This window comes from Vicugna pacos, chromosome 6 (genome assembly GCF_048564905.1).
Source record: "Vicugna pacos chromosome 6, VicPac4, whole genome shotgun sequence".
Classification (NCBI taxonomy): Eukaryota; Metazoa; Chordata; class Mammalia; order Artiodactyla; family Camelidae; genus Vicugna; species Vicugna pacos.
This window is the reverse complement of record NC_132992.1, coordinates 36756218-36774970: the sequence shown is the minus strand read 5'-3', so window position 1 is coordinate 36774970 and position 18753 is coordinate 36756218. Positions and strand designations below refer to the sequence as shown.

Below are 18753 nucleotides of genomic sequence, written 5' to 3'. Positions count from 1 at the left end.
TTTCCAGTTTCCATATTCATGAAATTTTGCCCAGTATTCTCATCTGAAGTGTCTCTTGGTAGTAACAGGCAGAAGCACCTTATTAACCTTTTGGAATTCATTAATGAGATGACATAATTAAGCTGTGTTTTGATAATTAATTAAATATGTGTTCTCTTGGTGGTTTAACCAATGACTCTTTTAAAATAGGAAATGTTATATCTCTATCGTAAAAATATTTTCTCTGTACCACTCTTACTAAGGTAAAAAATACTTTGGTCATATAGTAAACAAATTAAGGCAATGGACTTGGAACTGCATGTTGTTTCTGCTTCTTTTTAGCTGTATGATTTTGGTTTATGACTTAACATTCTCTAAAACTCAGTTTCCTTTTTATCTGTAAAATGAGAATAAATAGGAATCTATGCCTTACAGTCACGTGGGGATTAAAGTATATACTAAATGTAAAGCTCTCAGAGTATTGCCTGATTTTAATTTTGTCTTCATTTTATGAGAAGAGCAGAATGGTAAATAGGTCCAGACTCCACAAATTTTAAACCATAAAGTGCAACTGTGGAAATGCTGATATTTATCTTCTAAATGTCCTTTCTTTCATAGTTTCAATTGGATTCAATTTAAATGACTACTAATTTTTCCCAGGAATATAAACTTAATTGGGAGAATGAGTGAATAAATTTATTTTGAGAGTAACAAATTCACTTTTTTTTCATTGAAGTAAGAGAATAAGTGGATTTTATTTACTTAGTATACTTTATTTCTAAATAATTTCTCTTTAAATTTACTTTTCCAGATAAAAATCTTGAGACAAAATTGAGCTTTCAAAATAAGTCATTATATAGGCAGTATAACATTAAAATAGCCGTAAACTAAGAAATTACTTGATTTAGAATTTAATTTTAGTTTTCCTGCTTAGCTTTGGACAAATTATGAAACATCCTGGGATTCAGTTTCTTTACCTGTAAAATGGGAAGGTGATTTCTATGGCTTCTTTTACGACTAACATGCATGGTCATTAAGAACATGGGTTTCAGATGCTGAGATACTCTAACCTGTTACCAACTTAAGTAACTTCCAGCAAATGACTGAACATATCTGTCTAAGCCCTGGATTCTTTATTTGCTAAATGTGATTAGTAATATCGCCTATCACATAGATTTTGGGATTAAAATGGATAATGTATATGAGGCATTTAAAATGGTTCATGAAACTTAAGTGTTTTAAAATACCCATTACGATAATGATAATATACTGATTCCATCAGCCATGACTTTTGCCTTCATTTTTTCTGTCCTCAACAAAGGATGAATTTTTTTTAAAAAGTATTCATTCTGTCAGATAGCCCAAATGAAAATTAAGTTGGCGAGTTACTTTTAGGGTACAGTAGGTTGGACAATTATAATATTTTTATTAAGTGTGGGTTAATGGTCCTGAAATCTTGGTGGTTTTTTTGGATAGTAATGGTAATGTTAATCAAATGTAGTTTACTTGATAACTGACCAGCTTTTAATTTCTTATTTCCAATAATTGTACTTTTAGAATTACTTATTTTTAGCAAAATCATTTCATAAAGACATAAGGAAAGCAGGAGTAGTGACAGTCATTTTTTATGAAGCTGTACCTTTAAGGAGATATCCAGATTCCCTCACAATGACTGAAGGATTAGTAACTTAGATGATTCTGCTGAATGTATGATATGGTTCATGCCTCTGTTTATGGATGATGACCAAATTAACCACAATAATGCAGAAAAAGTAACTTATTTCTATGAAATACATAATAATTTTGCTTTAAATTCTCTAGAAATTTTATTTTGCCTTTTTATTCTAACTACATAAATGTAGTTAAAATACGTCTATAGCTACATTAATAACCATATGGCTCTGTAGAAGACACGTGTGTCACCTTCATTCATCATTCACATCATCCCTGAAAAACATGAATAGCAGTAAGTTAGTTTGGAGATTTATCATAGCTCTGGAGACACAGTGCATATATTTTGACATATACTTATGTATAAGCTTATACATATACATAATCATACATACACATATTGCTTTCCTCCTCTCATATCTAGTATTATTTCTAACAGAATCTGTTGAACTTAACAAAGGAAAATTTTATGAGATTCACCATTCTTTATAAAAACAAAAATAATCGAATTTTAGAACTTTTATTCCAAGGAACTATAAAGTTTCATTTGGTTATACATTAGCTGAGTATCACCTTTATTAGGATTCCTATTTATTTTGTGCATCCTTCAATGTAGCTTCTGGGAATCAGGCTTTCTCTGATTTCTATCCTCACTTTTCAAACTAATACAAGGTTAATAAAGATGTTCACAAAATCCCATTTCTAATTACTTAGTTATCAGTACCACTGATTTCCTTGGAGGCTACCAAGCCAACTATTTCCTTTCTTTATTTTTTCATTAAATATTATGATAGTTTTTCTAAGCTCTAAATTGTATTTTTAACAATCTCTAGCATTTCACTTATTCTTCCAAAAGATTTTGAAGTTATACGTAGAGTTTAAGACTCTTCTTTTAAAATGGTCTGAATGTTTTAGTTAGAAGTGTAACATATGAATCTAAGAGTAATCTGTCACCTATGAAGATGTTTAATATTTTAATATAAAGACATATTGTACATTAGATTTTTTTATTTTGAAAGCTTTGTGTGGATGGAAAATTATTCTAATTTGTAAACTCTATTTTTAGTTGCTACCTCTTCAAAATAATATAAATAACTTATCTGAGAATATATCAACTCCATGCTTCTTGATTATTTATTGATACCGATTAAGCTTTCAGGGTAAATTCTTTAATATATCTCTGTCATTATGTATGTACACATACATTTGTTTTGTCTGTTTGATGATCTCATCCCATTTTCATTATGTTGACACCTGCTGATTTTCTTTTTTTGAAGTCTACTTATATACACATGTGGTTACTTCAATTTTCTTTGATGAGTGTTTGCATACTTCCGCCGGCAAATAGGGTGTTTCTCAGTCCTGGTGTCAGCATCTGGTAGAAGACAATTAGCCGAAGTTCATACATTTTGTTTAGGGGTTCCTCAGGTTCCACAGCTGTCATGCTAAGCCCATATGCTACTTCTAAGAACTTCCTAAATTTGAGTTGCCTTTGTTTAGTCTGCTTTTATGGCTTCCTCCTCCTCCTCCCATGCTCTGACAAAGGTGAAATAGTTCTCAAGTCCCATCTGTCCTCACAGGGGCTTATCACCCTTTAAATGTCTCACTAGCTCATGTATGTAATGGGCTAAAAATATTATAATTTGTAGATTATACAGGATTTTCTTGTTAGGGAGGTAACCATTTTTGTGTAGATTTTTACATCCACAGTGGAAGCAAAGATATAAACAAAAAGTCTTTCAAAATAAAATTATACTATTATGTAATAAATTTGAATCAAGTTTATTATCTTAGTAATTTTCTATTATTTATTAACAGGTTGAAGATGCTAACAGTTAAACCCAAGAAATTCCATGTTCTTAAGAGCTTCCCCATCAGTACCTTCGATCTATTTCTTAATAATATTAACAGCTAGTATATCTGAAGTGCCTACTATTTGTGGCACCATGTACATATTACATTAATTATAAGTACCCTGTATCATTTTATACTACTGAAGAAGTTTGTATTGTTATCCTCACATGATACAGGAGACAATGAGACTTAGAATTATCAAACTTCTTGCCTATACAGCCATTAAGTGGCAGAGCTGGGATCTAAATCTGAAGGTTACCAGACTCCAAGTAGAAAATAAAGATTCTGTGAAGTCTAAAGAGGAAGAATTTGGAAAAGGAGGTCTTTGATTTGGGTTGAAGTAGTGTTTATATAGAGATACATTTATACAGTTAGTTGAGAACAACATCCTTCTAGTAATGCAAGATCTGAGCTTTTTAACTCTGTGCCCCTCCTTCCCAGACGCCCTCAGCAGTGGCATAATAACACAATATGCATTCTCATGGATAGAGAAAAGGAATTGTAAGAAAGCTTATTCTTTATTTTAATTAATGTATTAGGAATTTGGCTTATTATGCTTTGTTTTTGATTCATTAATAGAACTACTCATGTCATTTAACTACCAAATATAGCCAATGAAGTTTTTTTAAGTAGTGATTTTTCCAACTTTTTTTGTCCACTACCTGTATAGTAAGGCGTATATTTTTATTCATGATCCACTTCTTCTTTAAACCTGTAAATACATATATAATAAAGGCTTCTGAAAAAAATAGTTCCCTTTTCATATAATACATTTTCTGCTGCATTGTAGTTCATTTTAAAAGTGCTGATTGCAAGCCACGAAATTTATTTTTTTCTTGAGATATAATTGACCTGTGACATTGTGTAAGTTTAAGGTATGTAGCATGTTGATTTGATGCATTTATGATTATAGCAATTATGATCACCACCATGGCATTAGCTAAGGCCTCTACCATGTCACATAGTTATTATTATTTTGTGTGATTAGAACAATTAAGACCAAGTCTTTGAGCAGCTTTGACATTTATAATACAGTATTGTTGAATATAATAATGATGCAGGGCATTAACTCTCCAGACTGATTTATCTACTGGTTGCAAATTTGTGCCCTTAATGAGCATCTCCCCAGTTTCCTTACCCCAAGTTCCTGGCAACCACCATTCTACTCTGTTTTTATGAGTTCATCTTTTTTAGATTCTAGGTATAAGTGATTTGTCTTTCTCAGTCTGACTCATCTCACTTAGGATAATGCCCTCAGGGTCCATCTGTGTTGTCACAAATGGCAAGATTTCTTTCTTTCCCATGGCTGAATTAATATTCAGTGGTATATATACAGCACATCTTTATCCATTCATCCGTTGATAGACACTTAGGTTGTTTCCATATCTTGGCTATTATAAATAATGCTGCAGTGAACATGGGATGTATATATCTTTTCAAATTTCTGTTTTTGTTTTCTTTGGATAAATAGCCAGAAGTGAAATTGCTGGTGGTTCTTATGATAGGTCTGTTTTAAAAATTGTTTAAGGAAGTTTAAGACTATTTTCAATACTGGCTGAAACAATTTACACTCCCCCAGCAGTGCACAGGGCTCCCTTTTTTACCACATCCTTGGCAGTACTTGTATTTGTGATAATAGCTATCCTAACAGCTGTGAGGTGGCTCACTGTGGTTTTGATGTGCATTTTCCTAATGATCAGTAATGTCAACTATCTTTTCATGTACCTGTTGCCCATTTGTATGTCTTCTTTGGAAAAATATCTACTCAGTTCTTTTGTCCATTTTTCAATTAGATTTTTTTCCTTTGTTATTGTGTGGGGTTTTTTTGTCACACATTTTAGATATTAACCCCTTATCACATACACGGTTTGCAACTATTTTCTCCCATTCTGCAGGTTGCCTTTTCATTTTGCTGATTATTTCTTTTGATGTGCAGAAGCTTTTTAGTTTGAGGTAGTACAACTTGTTTATTTTTGCTTTTGTTTCTTGAGCTTTTGGTGTCATATCCAAAAGGATCGTTGCGAAGATGAATGTCAAGGAGTTCTGTGTCTGGTTTATTCCAGGAGTTTTAATGTATCAAGTCTTACATTTAAAACTTTAATTTATTTTGAGTTAATTTTTGTGATTCAAGTTTATTTTTCTCCGTGTATCTGTCTAGTATTCTCAGCAAGCTTTGTTGAAGAGACTACCCTTTTCCCACTGAGTGTTCTTGGCTCTCCTGTCAATTATTAGATGACCGTCTATGTGGAGGTTTATTTCTAGGCTCTCCATTCTGTTCCATTTTGTTTGTGTTAGTTATGTCATATATAACGACCCCTATAAAATGCCTCATATATAATTCATATATAATAATAAACTTTCCTCCTTTACTTCCTTCCTCCTTCCCCCATTCCTCCTTTCCTTTCTGTGCATACTATTATTAATATACAGTATATATACTGTTATTAATGTTACCCAGTTTATCTGCTTAACTACTTGATCTGACTAGTGATCTGCTTGGAGAGAGAGGCTTTTTTGCTCAGTTTTTTTGTCCAGCTTTGTATCCTCTCCAAAATCTTCCCTCTCTCAATTTTCATACTGTTAAAAACGTAGGGAAAACTACTATTTTTTCTTTGTAAATTGATCATTCTTTGGTCAAAAGTAAAGTAAAAAAAAATTTGGTGGTAAACCGTGCTTTATTTTGTTTGTATCACTGAGAAACATGCTCTATTATAAAAGTTGTTTATCCCCTAAATGTCAAATTCACATTTGCTGAGCTATTCTTAAAGATAAATTTCACAGACTAGTTTGGTCTAAGTTTGTAAAATTTAGGGAAACCATACTTATGTGTGACCTTCAATAATATGGTAATTTATTTAAATGTGCTTTACTAATTAAGAATATTTAAATAGAAGTGCACTTAAATTACTCTTACCAATTATCTATATAAGAAATTATTGAAATGATCAATTACCATAATCAACAGTTATTACTGAAATAAGATAATAAGCATCTTCAAAATACCAGCTGCCTGAATTTTCTGAATGTTCTTCTTTGCGGACTTAAATTTGTTCCCTAAGCATTTCCTGTTAAATTTATGGACCAAAATGTCCATACCATAACATAAACCAAAAGTCCCACTAATATTGTCACTACTTTATGTAATATATAAAAATATAATAACAAATTTCACTAATATTTTTAAGTAAAAACAATGTGGATAATGAGATAATGTGTGTAGAAATGCTTGCATGTTTTCACTAAACTAAACAAAACGAGATTCTTTTGATTATCATATCTTTGTCAACCTTGTAAGGGTGACAACAACTGCACATTTTAAAAGATTATTTTTTACTTTAATTTTTATTGAAGTATATTTGATATACAGTATTATATAAGTTTCAGGTGTACAATATAGTGATTCAGATTTTAAAGTGTATATTCTACTTACAGTTATTATAAAATATTTACTATAGTCCTTGTGTTTTCCATATAACATATTTTATAGTTTGTACCTCTTTATCCAGTACCTATACCCCAAATTGCCACTCCCCCTTCCCTTTCAACACTGATAACCACTAATTTATTCTCTATATCTGTGAGTCGTCTTTTTTGTTACATTCACTAGTTTGTTGTATTTTTTAGATTGCACATATAAGTGATATCGTAGTATTTGTAAAGACTATCTGACTTATTTTGCTTAGCATAATGCCCTCCAGGTCCACCTATATTGCTGCAAATGGTAAATTTTATCCTTTTTATGACTAAATAGTACTCCATTGTGTATGTATGTATGTGTATATACACACACACACACACACAATTGTTAATGTGTCTTTTCGAGTTGGTGGCAGGTTGGTTTGGATATATATCCAGTACTGGAATTGCTGGATCATATGGTAGTTCTAGTTTTAGTTTTTCAAGAAACATCTCTACTGTTTTCCACAGTGGCTGCACTAATTTACATTCCCACCAACAGTGTATGAGGGCTTCCTTTTCTTCACATCCTCACCATTTGTTATTCGTGTTCTTTTTAATGATAGCCATTCTGAAAGGTGTGAGGTGATACATGAGTAGATTTTTTATAATAGGAAGTTATATATACACATGGATTTTAAAATCTATTTTTCTTATATAGTCAAGTTCAAAAAAAAGTTTGTAGAATATGTCCTCTACTTTGTGAGACAAGTAGTATTTTTCTTTCTTTCTGTATATGGCTCCCTTTGACTCTTGCTGTCTCTGCATGTATACCAATACACACTCAAACAAATGAATACATGTTCAAAACAAAGATTGTTAAGTGTGTACACTAGAGCATTAGTGGTGGTTATTTATTGGAGTTTTATGCATTTCATACGTTTTTCAATTTTTTATTGTTTTAACTTTTATTTATTTAGTGCCCCACTCCTTCGTCAATTGGAGAATGTAACTCTTATTTTCATAAAATTAGTCTATAATTATTGAGTAAAAAAGAAATAATTTAGTTTAATAAACCTACAAGCCTATTTGAAAAATCTAGTAGACAGTATCAGCAAATCCAATTTAAGAGCAAAGAAATTCAAAAGTGGGAGAAAAGAAATACAATAACAAGGATTATAAAAATATTTTAAATAACCTTTTATAAAGAGAAAATATCTCTACATTATTTTCCCTTAAAATTATTTAATGCAACATAAAAAACCTGAGCAATAACTAAATAGTGATACAAGCATTCAGTTAGATACAAATTTGATAATTATATTTATACAAAATTATTTAAAAATGTTATGAAACAGGTTATATTTTTTCTCTAGTACAGAAAAAGACTAGTACTATGCAAGCAGTTGTATGAGCACTACTATAATCTGTTGAGCCTAATAAAGTTAGCAAACACATAAAAATAACATGGTAAATATTAGGTTAGAAATCTCATTTTAAGGAAATGGACTTGGTTGAGTGGTGTGAAATGAATTCTATACAAGTGAGGTTAGATTAAGTGACCAACTACTAAAACTGAATTGAATGAAAAAGAGGAATACGAGGTATTTTGGCAAACAACATAGACCTGGATAGTAGGACACTTGGCTAAATTCTGAATAAACCTGAACAAATCACATAATCCTTTCCATGATCAATTACTTCAAAGAGAAAATCTGAGTTGCACTAGAATTTTGGTTTCACAGTTGAGTTCTCAGAGTTCCAGAAAACTGAGGGTTCTAGATTAGAATAAGAACTACTTTGGTGTGTGTGTGTATGTGTGAGGTGGAGGGAGGTTGAAGGGAGACGGAGTAATTGAGGCTTCCATTCCCACTTCAGCCAAAACAAGTAAAATTTTACTCATTTTATATAGGATTTTTCTTTGTATAAATAAGGGATTTTTTCTTGATGGTCTATCCTTCCCCAAAATAATAGTCAAAATTGCAATGATGAAGATACTGGCTAAAGTTTTCATACAAGAACAATTTTTATCCCCTCTTGAAAGTCATTATAGCACATTCCTCCCCAGCTTGGCCTAATAATTTATCCATAGCTTTCTGAACCTAGCCTGCTGATACAGGGACACATATTCTTATAATTCTCTTCTTTTATGACTTCTTGAACTCTCACCTTCTCTCCCTCCATGTCTATTGTCTCTCTTCTCTTTCTTTTAGCACGAGTGAAAACAATTGGACTATAGAGTTTTTCCTTATTCTGTAACATAGTAAAATCTGAAGTTCAGATATAACCCTTCTTTGAATCTATTTCATTAGTTTCTCCCTTATCCTCTATTCATCCTCCATCTCCTGTAAGCATCTACTCTTATATTTTAATTTTATATTCTTTATTATTTTCTATTTATGTTTATAATTATTTTATACCATAAAATAGATAACCATGATTTTAAGAAAAAATGATTCCACAGTTAATCTACTAACGTGTTCCCAACTTTCGTTCTCTTCATCTAATCTTTAATCTGTTTATTCTAGTATCTACCTCCATATTTGTAAACTATATTCTTCAGATACTTCTTATCAATTTTATACATTTTAATTGATTTCCTACTATGGTACCAAGAATTTAGCTTGCTTAACCACTATCCTAAGTTCCTACTTAACCTCCCTTCCTTCTCCCAACTAAGTACATTGCAGTTTTTGATTAAACAAATACAGTGTTTGCCTTATACCGACTATGACTGGCTACCCTAAGACAGTAATGAGAGTTTCCCTTTCCTTTGCTGTTTCCAAAGTTTACAGCCTCTTTCTCTTTTTTCTTAATTTTCTATGTAATTTCTTCCTAAATTTAGAAGAGAATTGTAAAATTTCTGAATATTATCTTACACATCAACACATCAGGGACTGTACAGACTTTGTTTTTAGTTTTCTTGAAGACCTTCTTTTTGCCCCCTTCTTTTAATCCTATGATCTGTATTAGTGATTCCACATTATGTCCTTCTCTTTCTTGGTTTATATCATATTTTATGGAGAAGAACCTCCAGGATTTCTGGAAGTAAATTTTTGATGATTTGCTTATCAAAAATCATCTGCATTATACTCATGCACTTAATTGATTATTTGCCTGTTTTCAGATTTCTAAGTTCAACATAGGATGACATTGATATATTATTGTCTTTTAGCTTTCAATGCTGCCATTCTTTTAATCCTTGTATGTTGCCTGTTCTGTTCTCTCCGGAAGTTTTTATCATCTTCTCAATGTCCCTACTATCCTGAAATTTCATGATACACTGCCATACTGTAGTGTTGTAGGACTTCCCGGGCATTTTACAAACACTTTTATTCTGAAAATTAATGTCCTTAAATTCTAGGAAATTTATTTTAACCCTTTTCGTAATAATTGTCCCTCTTTTACTTCTGTTTTTAGATTTTCTATTATTTAGCTTTTGATATTTTGGGGCTAATGCTATAATTTATTTAGTTTTTCTCCTCTATTTTCCATTGATTTAATTTTATTCTGATTTTAAATATTTTTTTTCTCAGTGCTGTCTTCCATTCTTCAATGTGTATAACAGGGCTTGTGAGTGGAAGTTTTTTATCATAGGAAATTCTGTCTGACACTTTTCATTTGGAGTCTGAAGAGTTCACTATATTCTTCAGAAAGAATGTCTCCAGTTCCCACTTAGAGGATATAAACTTGGCTTTCAAAATTATTGGAACATGATGGGATGAGTGACTATAGGTGTTAATACTGAGGGGGAAGAGAGATGAATGAGCTTTAAATTTCAGCATTCTCTGTCTCCAGATGTTAAAGCTAAGTGATGATGGAATGAAACTAGCCATAAAAGCAATTTGAAAATTAGGGATTATAGCTATTTCAAGAGCACGAATAATGTCCTTGATGGTTGAATTTGAAGTGATGTTGAGAAATCAAGTGATAATATCAACCTGCTGAAGATGATACATGGGCATAGGAGTCTTACTTAAGCAGAACTAATATTAAAGTTTACAAGATGCTGTGTTCATCACTAATTGCTTTTGGTTATCTTAAGCTGTGTGTGACTATTTTAACATCTAACAGTATTGTTTTTCAGTACACACTGATGTCTGAAAAGTAGAGCATGCCTAGCCTGTGTATCCTCTTAAATATATATATTCTGAGGGTTATTAATAGTAGATGTTATCGCAGAGTATTATCTTTGTCTAAATATACCAAAAGGACGAAAATACTAGAGACACGATTTAAGATAGAAATACACTGGCAAATTAGTGGAAAGACTTACCCACTTAAGCTATTAATATACAGACTATGGAGCCTTATTTTCACATGAAATGTTTAGTAGAATCAGAACATCAGGGCGGCATGCACAGAGGGCATTCTTTCTCAGCAATGAGGATTATCCTCTGCATTTGGCCACTGCTACAGTTTAGATGTTCGCTGTGATGCCATCTGTTAAGGTTGATTGTGCAGTGACCTTAGGCAGTCTGAAACCTGTTCAGTTGAGCCCGTATATAGAGTGCTGGGTGGGAACCAGGAGGACAGATGGTAGGGTTGGAGATGAGGAACTTGTTTGTTACAGCTGATGAAAATCATTCTTCTTGCCAAAGCCATTAAATGTGATATCCTTGGCACAGCATTTCTCAACAAATAGAGTGTCCCACTTGGTGGGTTAGCTGCAGGTGAACTGAAGCATTCAACAGTCTCTATTAGGTTTGCCTAGTTCTTCACTTTAAATCTCTGATGTCCCAAGACTGAGTCAATGTTCAGCAGCAGGGCACTCTGTGCTCCGTTAAGTACAGCATTTCACTGAACTATAATCCTGCAGCTAATTAAACAAGTTTATAAATATCTTTAATTGAATGGCACCAAATAGAGAAGAAAAACTTCTGTAAGACTGAATAAAAACTTCAAGTAAATCAACTCATTTTTCATAACCATAAGACTTCTCAATTCCAATTTTTAAGACAGTGTATTAAAATCATTTTACAGGAGATAAATATGTGTATGATCAGACAAGATAATTATTGCAAAGTGGTTTTTACAACTTGGAAAGTAGGAAATTTTGCCCACCCACACAGGATTTCTTTCTCCATATTTGACAGCCCTAAAAATGCTACTCACTTGTAGAATTCATATCTAAGCTACATAAACAAAAGAGTAATTTTAAAGCATTCTCTTCGGCAAAGAATGTTTAAAAAGTCAAAATTCAACATGAGAAAAGTGACTAGTAGAAATTATATCAACTTTTAGAATTAAAAAGAAAAAGTATGGAAGCCTTTCACTAACCAAATCTGTTTTCTTAGAAGTTTCATTTATAGCATATCAGTCATACATCTTATTTTAAAGATAGTCAGGGAGGTGGCATGACAGCAGGCTGTGGGTAATGTATTTCAGGAGTCTGTATTTTCAACAATACATCTGCTACCAGAGAAATACATACTTCATTTTATTGTTTATAGAAATACCTTTGTGTATAGTGTTATGCAGCCTGTTTGCCCTTTGGTTAATGTAAATTTGAGACCTTCCTGTCAGTGCATTGAGTTCTTCCTTGATTCTTTTGAACGGCTGCATAAATAGCAGCCACAGGGTGGAGGGCATGTGATTTAGCTGCTCAGGTCCACATGAATGGACATGCTATTGGCTTCAGTAAGCTTTCCTCTCCCTTTGGTTATTATTATTGACCATGTTGCAGGGGTATTCTTACATATTCTTTTTGTGCCCTTATTTGAATATTTTCTAAAAAAAGATACATAGAAACCTGATTTTACTGTGGAAGAACAGGTGAACATTGAATATTAATATTCCTATATCTCTGGCCAAAGTGGCTCTACCAGTGTAAACTCCTAGCAGCTGTGTATGAGATGACCAGTATCCTGCAAAGTTGAAAACAACTAATCTCAAAAAATATTTTGATTTTTGCTAACTAGAGGCATGATGAATATATATATTCATGGTTTTCATTTTTATTTCTATATCAATATGAATATGCTGCTTTTCCCCTTATAATTGATTAATATGAGACAATATTTGTTTATTCATTGGTATATGTGTATATGCAATAAATACCTCTTGGCTACCTATTAAATTTTTTATTGAAGTATAATCAGTTTACAATGTTGTGTCAATTTGTGGTGTACAGCATAGAGTCATACATATATATATATATTCCTTTACATATTTTCCATTTTAGGTTACTACAAGATATTGAATATAGTTCCCTATGCTATACAGTAGAAGTTTGTTGTTTATCTATTTTATAGGTAGTAGTTAGTATCCGCAAATCGTGAACTCCCAATTTATCCCTTCCCACTCTCTTCCCCCACTGTAATCATTTCTTGTTCTCTATGTCTGTGAGTCTATTTCTGTTTTGTAAATAAATTACCTGTAGTTTTTTTCTTCATGCTCCCCATATGTGATATCATAGGGTGTTTTTCTTTCTCTTTCTGACTGACTTCACTTAGAATAACAATCTCCAGGTCCATCCATGTTGCTGCAAATGGCATTATTTTATTATTTTTTATGGCTGAGTAGTAGTCCATTGTATAAATACACCACAGCTTCTTCATCCACTCATCTGTCAATGGACATTTACGTTGTTTCCATGTCTTAGCTATAGTAAATACTGCTGCTATCAACATTGGGGTGCATGTATCTTTTCAAATTAGAGTCTTCTCCAGATATATGCCCAGGAGTGGGGTTGCTGGATCACATAAGTCTGTTTTTAGCTTCTTAAGGAATTTCCATACTTCTTTCCATAATGGCTGCACCAAACTATATTCCCACCAACAGTGTGGAGGGTTCCCTTTTCTCCACACCCTCTCCAGCATTTGTTTGTGGACTTTTGAATGATGGCCATTCTGACTGGTATGAAGTGATACCTCACTCTGGTAATTAGCAATATTGAACATTTTTTAATGTGTTTATTGGCCATTTGTATGTCTTCATTGGGAAATTACTTGTTTAGGTCTTCTGCCTGGTTTTGGAATGGGTTGTTTGGTTTTTTTGTTGTTGTTATTAAGTTGTACAAGCTGTTTGTATATTCTGGAGATTAAGCTCTTGTCAGTCGCATCATTTGCAAATATTTACTCCCATTCTGTTGATTGTCTTTTTGTTTTGCTTATGGTTTCCTTTGCTGTCCAAAAGCTTATAAGTTTAATTTGGTCCCATGTGTTTATCTTTGCTTTCATTTCTATTGCCTGGGTATACTGCCTTAAGAGAACATTGCTATGATTTGTGTTTTCTTCTAAGAGGTTTAAAGTGTCCTGTCTTCTGTTTAAGTCCTTAAGCCATTTGGAGTTTCTTTTTGTGTTGCTGTGAGGGAGTATTCTAACTTCATTGATTTACATGAGGCTATCCAACTTTCCCAACACCACTTGCTGAAGAGAATCTTTTCTCCATTGTATATTCTTGCCTCCTTTGTTGAAGATTAATTGACTGTAAGTGTGTGGGTTTATTTCTTGGCTCTCTATTCTGTTCCATTGATCCATATTTGACTACCTATTTTGTAGTAGGCAGTGATTATATAATGGTGAGCAAAGTTGAGACACCGACTTCTCAGAACTTACAAGACAATGAGTTTTAAAAATAAGCCAGTTTTATTGATAATTACTATTTTGTGTAAAATAAATCTTCTGTCTCTGATTATTCCCACTATGTGATTTTTCTATTTTTTTTTTGCCTTTGATTTTATTTAAGATACGTAATTTTACGGTTCTTTTGAAAGAGCAGGCTATTTTACATTGTATTAATATATTACTTAATTACAGGTATTTCTTGCTGTTTTATTATTTTTCCACAATTTAGATTTATGTATTTTATGTTGTTCTTTCTCTAGCTTCCCTAATTGAATGTTTTGTTTTATTTTTTCTTGAGTGTGTTTTTACCTCTAAGCTTATGGTTAAAAATTATTTTTCCATCCCAATTTTTTTTTCCTTGAAATCTGGTTATTTATTTCACTTAATTTTTATTAAATTTTGTGGTCAGGGGCTCTCTAGATGTTGCACTCATTGTATGAACCCAGGATGCAGTTTGAAGGGGCTTGAGGACCAACTACAAGAAAAAGGAAGAGACAATAACACCACACTGAGTCTTATGACCTAGTCTTCAAGACACATACCATAACTCTGCCTTATTCTAGTCCTCAGAAACAAGTCACCAAAGCCAGTCCATTAAATACCAACAGGCAGGGATCGTGACAAGCCCTCCCTGATATACACTTTGATATACTCTTCCAAAGTGTATATCAAAATTTTGGTTTCTAAATTCTTGTGAGAGTAAATTGGAGACATTGTGCTCCTTTACGTCTAAATATTTTGGCATGTAATTCCAAAGAACAAGGACATTCTTTTACATAACAGTAGTACCACTGTCAAAATCAGGAAATTTGATGTTAATACAGCAGTGTTATCTACAACTTTAGCCAATATTCAGATTGCATTACTGTCTCAATGATATTCTTTACGGGTTTAGGCTAAAGAATGCAAAAATTCCAATGTAAAATTCATTTTAGTCATGCTTCTTTAGTCTCTTTTAATCTAGAATACCCCTCAATTTTTCTCTTTTTTGACTTTGACGTTTTGAGAAGTGCAGGCCAAGTATTTTGTATACTGTCCCTCAATTTGGCTTATCTTATATTTCCTTTTTACTGAAATCAGGTTATGCATATAGGCAAGAATACAATAGAAATGGTGTTATTTACGTTTGGAGATGTATCAGTTTGTCCCAGTAAAATAATGATGTCTTTAATTCATTTTGAGTTAATTTTTGTGTCTAGTGTAAGATAGTGGTCCAGTTTCGTTTTTCTTGCATGTGGCTGGCCAGTTTTCCTAATACCATTTAATGAAAAGAGACTGTTCTATCCCCATTATATATTCTTGGCTTTTTTATCATAAATTGACCAAAAAGGTATGCTTTATTTCTGGAATCTTTATTACCATTCATCTATGCATCTTTTTATGCCAGTATCATATACTGTTAATTACAATGGCTTTGTAATGTAGTTGGAAATCGGGGACCATGATGCCTCCCAATTTATTCTTTCTTAAGACTGATTTGGCTATTCAAGGCTTGTGATAAGGACTGCATTAAATCTGTATATTGTTTTGTATAGTATGGATATTTTTGTAGTATGAATTTTTCTAATCTGTGAGCAGGAAACATTTTTCCAATTATTTGTGTCTTCAATTTCTTTTATTAATATAGTTAGGGTTTATACTATATTAGGGTTTTTAATATATAATACTATGTCAACTGCAAATAGTGATAGTTTTACTCTTCCCTTTCCAGTTTGGATGTCATTTATTTATTTTTCTTGCCTACTGGTCTGGCTAGGACTTCCAATATTGTGTAGAATAAAAGTAGTGAGAGTGGTTACCTCTAATTTCTGATTTTAGAGGAAAAGCTTTCAGCTATCACCACTAAGTATGTTAGCTGTGGGTGTCTCGTATCTGGCCTTTATTATGTTGAGCTACGTTTCTTCTATACCCACTTTGTGGAGAGCTTTTATCATAAATGAATGTTGAATTTTGTCAAATGATTTTTATGCATCTGTTGATCATATGATTTTTATCCTTAATTTTGTTAGTGTGATGTATCACACTGACTTACTTGGATGTTGAAGCATGCTTGCATCCCTGGAGTATATCCCACTTGATCATGGTGTATAATTATTTTAATATAATGATGAATTTATTTTGCTAATATTATGTTGAAGATTTCAACTTCTATGTTCATCAGGGATATTGACCTATAATTTTCTTTTTTCTTTTGGCATTCTTGTCTGGTTTTGGTTTCAGGGTTATATTGGCTTTGTAAAATGTATTTGGAAGAATTCCCCCATTTAGTCATGTCATTGTGTGTTTCTTCCTTTAACTGTACAAATATACTAAAGTATTTGTGTCGATTTTTGGATACTTGGGTTATTTGGGTTTTTCTATTGTATGTAAAGCTTTTATAAACATACTTTTTACAACTCTTTTTTAAGGATTTTTTTTTCTCTTGGAAATGTAACTAGGAATAGAAATGTGTGCTCATAGAGTGAGTGCATATTTAATTCTATAAGAAATTGCAAAACAGTTGTTCCAAATTCTCCAGTAATACCTGAGATCATTTCATATCCTCATTAAAATTGTTGCTATCGGTCCTTTCAATTTATCTGTTCTTGAGTGCATGCAGTTTTATGTCTTTGTGGACCTAATTTGAATTTCTGTGATAGATAATGGTATTTAATAACTTTCTGTATGCTTATTGGCTGTTCATACCTTTTATATCTTAACTGTATAAGTCTTTTTTACTGATTTTTGAGTTACTTGCTTTTCTTTATTAACTTGTGAGTTTTCTTTATATATTCTGAATATAAACCCTTTGTCATATATGTTGTGAATGTATGTAACTTGAGGCAGTGGTTGACGTTCTTAATAATAACGATAATTATAATACATTATAATCATTTATCATTTATCATTTGATGACCCATTATGTACCAGGTATTTGAATAAGTACATTAGACACATTATATCATGAAATTTTCACAATGATAGAGGAAAACTTCTGAGAATTTAGTTGAGAATATTTTTAATACAAATTTGATTTTACATTATTTTACTTATCACTTCTATAATCTTTTTTTTTTAAATTAGGTATAAGAGAGAGAAAGGATAAAGTCCTTTTTTGAGTTTTTTTTTCTGTTGGAAATGGTAAGCACATGTAATTTTCATCCTTCTGGAATAGTTGATCATGTCAATCAATCTTTACTGTTTCCATTAAGTGTTACTAATAAAACCCCATTGAGTTTATTTCCTCAACAATCATAGTTTTCATATCTATGATTGCTTCTCTTTTCTCAGGTTTTCCTCTATATCATAACTTCTTTTTATATACATGCAGTTTCCTTCGGAGTCACATTGAAAATGTTAACAAGTGAAAAAAAAATACTTTACTAAAGTTAAGTTTTTTTTCAAAAAGGGACATTTATTAGGGTCTCATTTATTAGGCCCTCCCTTTCAACTCCTGAATCACCCTACTTCCTTTGTTACAAAAGGATCTATGCTTGCATGGAATTTGGAACTGATGTGGACTTTAAAGAATCTTAATCTTACATAGGCAAAAGGAAAAGGCAATTTTCTAATGATTGTCCACCTTTATATATTTTGTAGTCTGTGCAGATTAAGGCATGCATAAAGAATACTTACATAGTATTTTGTCTTCCAAGATTGCCACAGAAGCCTAAACTAAATGTGTATTCCCTCTTTAATGCCCTTAACAGGCAATATCCATGGAAAGGCTTAATGTTTACAAGATTGTCATTTAAAATATGTGGAAGATGTAAGTAAGTACTGTGTAGAGTAGGGTTGAGAATCTATCCAAACTAGTTTGCCAGATTCAGGTGCAACAGATTCAATATTTGCATCCCACTCCCTGCCTTACCTTAGCTCCCTACACTCTGATCTCTAGGTCATGAACTCTGACATTAATATACTTTATAAATGTTTAAAAAAAAAAAAAGATGCTCTGGGTAGACATCCCTGGGTATAAGGCCCTCCTCCTAAGGCACACGGGTTTGGGTTCGAAGTACAACCTAGATTTCAGAACCCACGCTGACTTGAATCAGCACTTTTATCTAGGCTTTATTATGAAAATCCATTAGTGGGGTCTTTGCATTTTGCCCTTACTGCCAATACTTACTTTCAGGCAGGTTCCTTTTCCTTCTTAACTGATTGTTTCATCTCTCATTCTAGTTTAATTCATATCCAGTTTTTTGAAACTGGATGACATTCTCTGGCTTCTTGTTAGACTATATAATTTGTCCTATTAAATTTGATCATTTAAGTGAGATTTAAACACATGAACCCAACCTTTTAT

The 18753-nt window shown here is 32.3% G+C and overlaps 1 long non-coding RNA gene across 4 annotated transcripts in view; it reads right to left on the bottom strand.

Annotated features, from left to right (window-relative positions):
- Positions 1-1786: 1786 nt before the first annotated feature.
- The window catches only part of LOC116280921 (uncharacterized), a 594369-nt gene continuing 577402 nt past the window's right edge, over positions 1787-18753 (bottom strand). For 3 of the 4 annotated variants that reach the window (XR_012073472.1, XR_012073473.1, XR_004190316.2), the window contains 2 exons: positions 2855-3025; positions 1787-1926 (listed from right to left, as the gene is read on the bottom strand). This is a non-coding gene — a long non-coding RNA (uncharacterized lncRNA). Of the gene's footprint in view, positions 1927-2854; positions 3026-4166; positions 4217-18753 lie in introns of all 4 variants that reach the window. The other variant, XR_012073474.1, reaches the window with a different exon arrangement.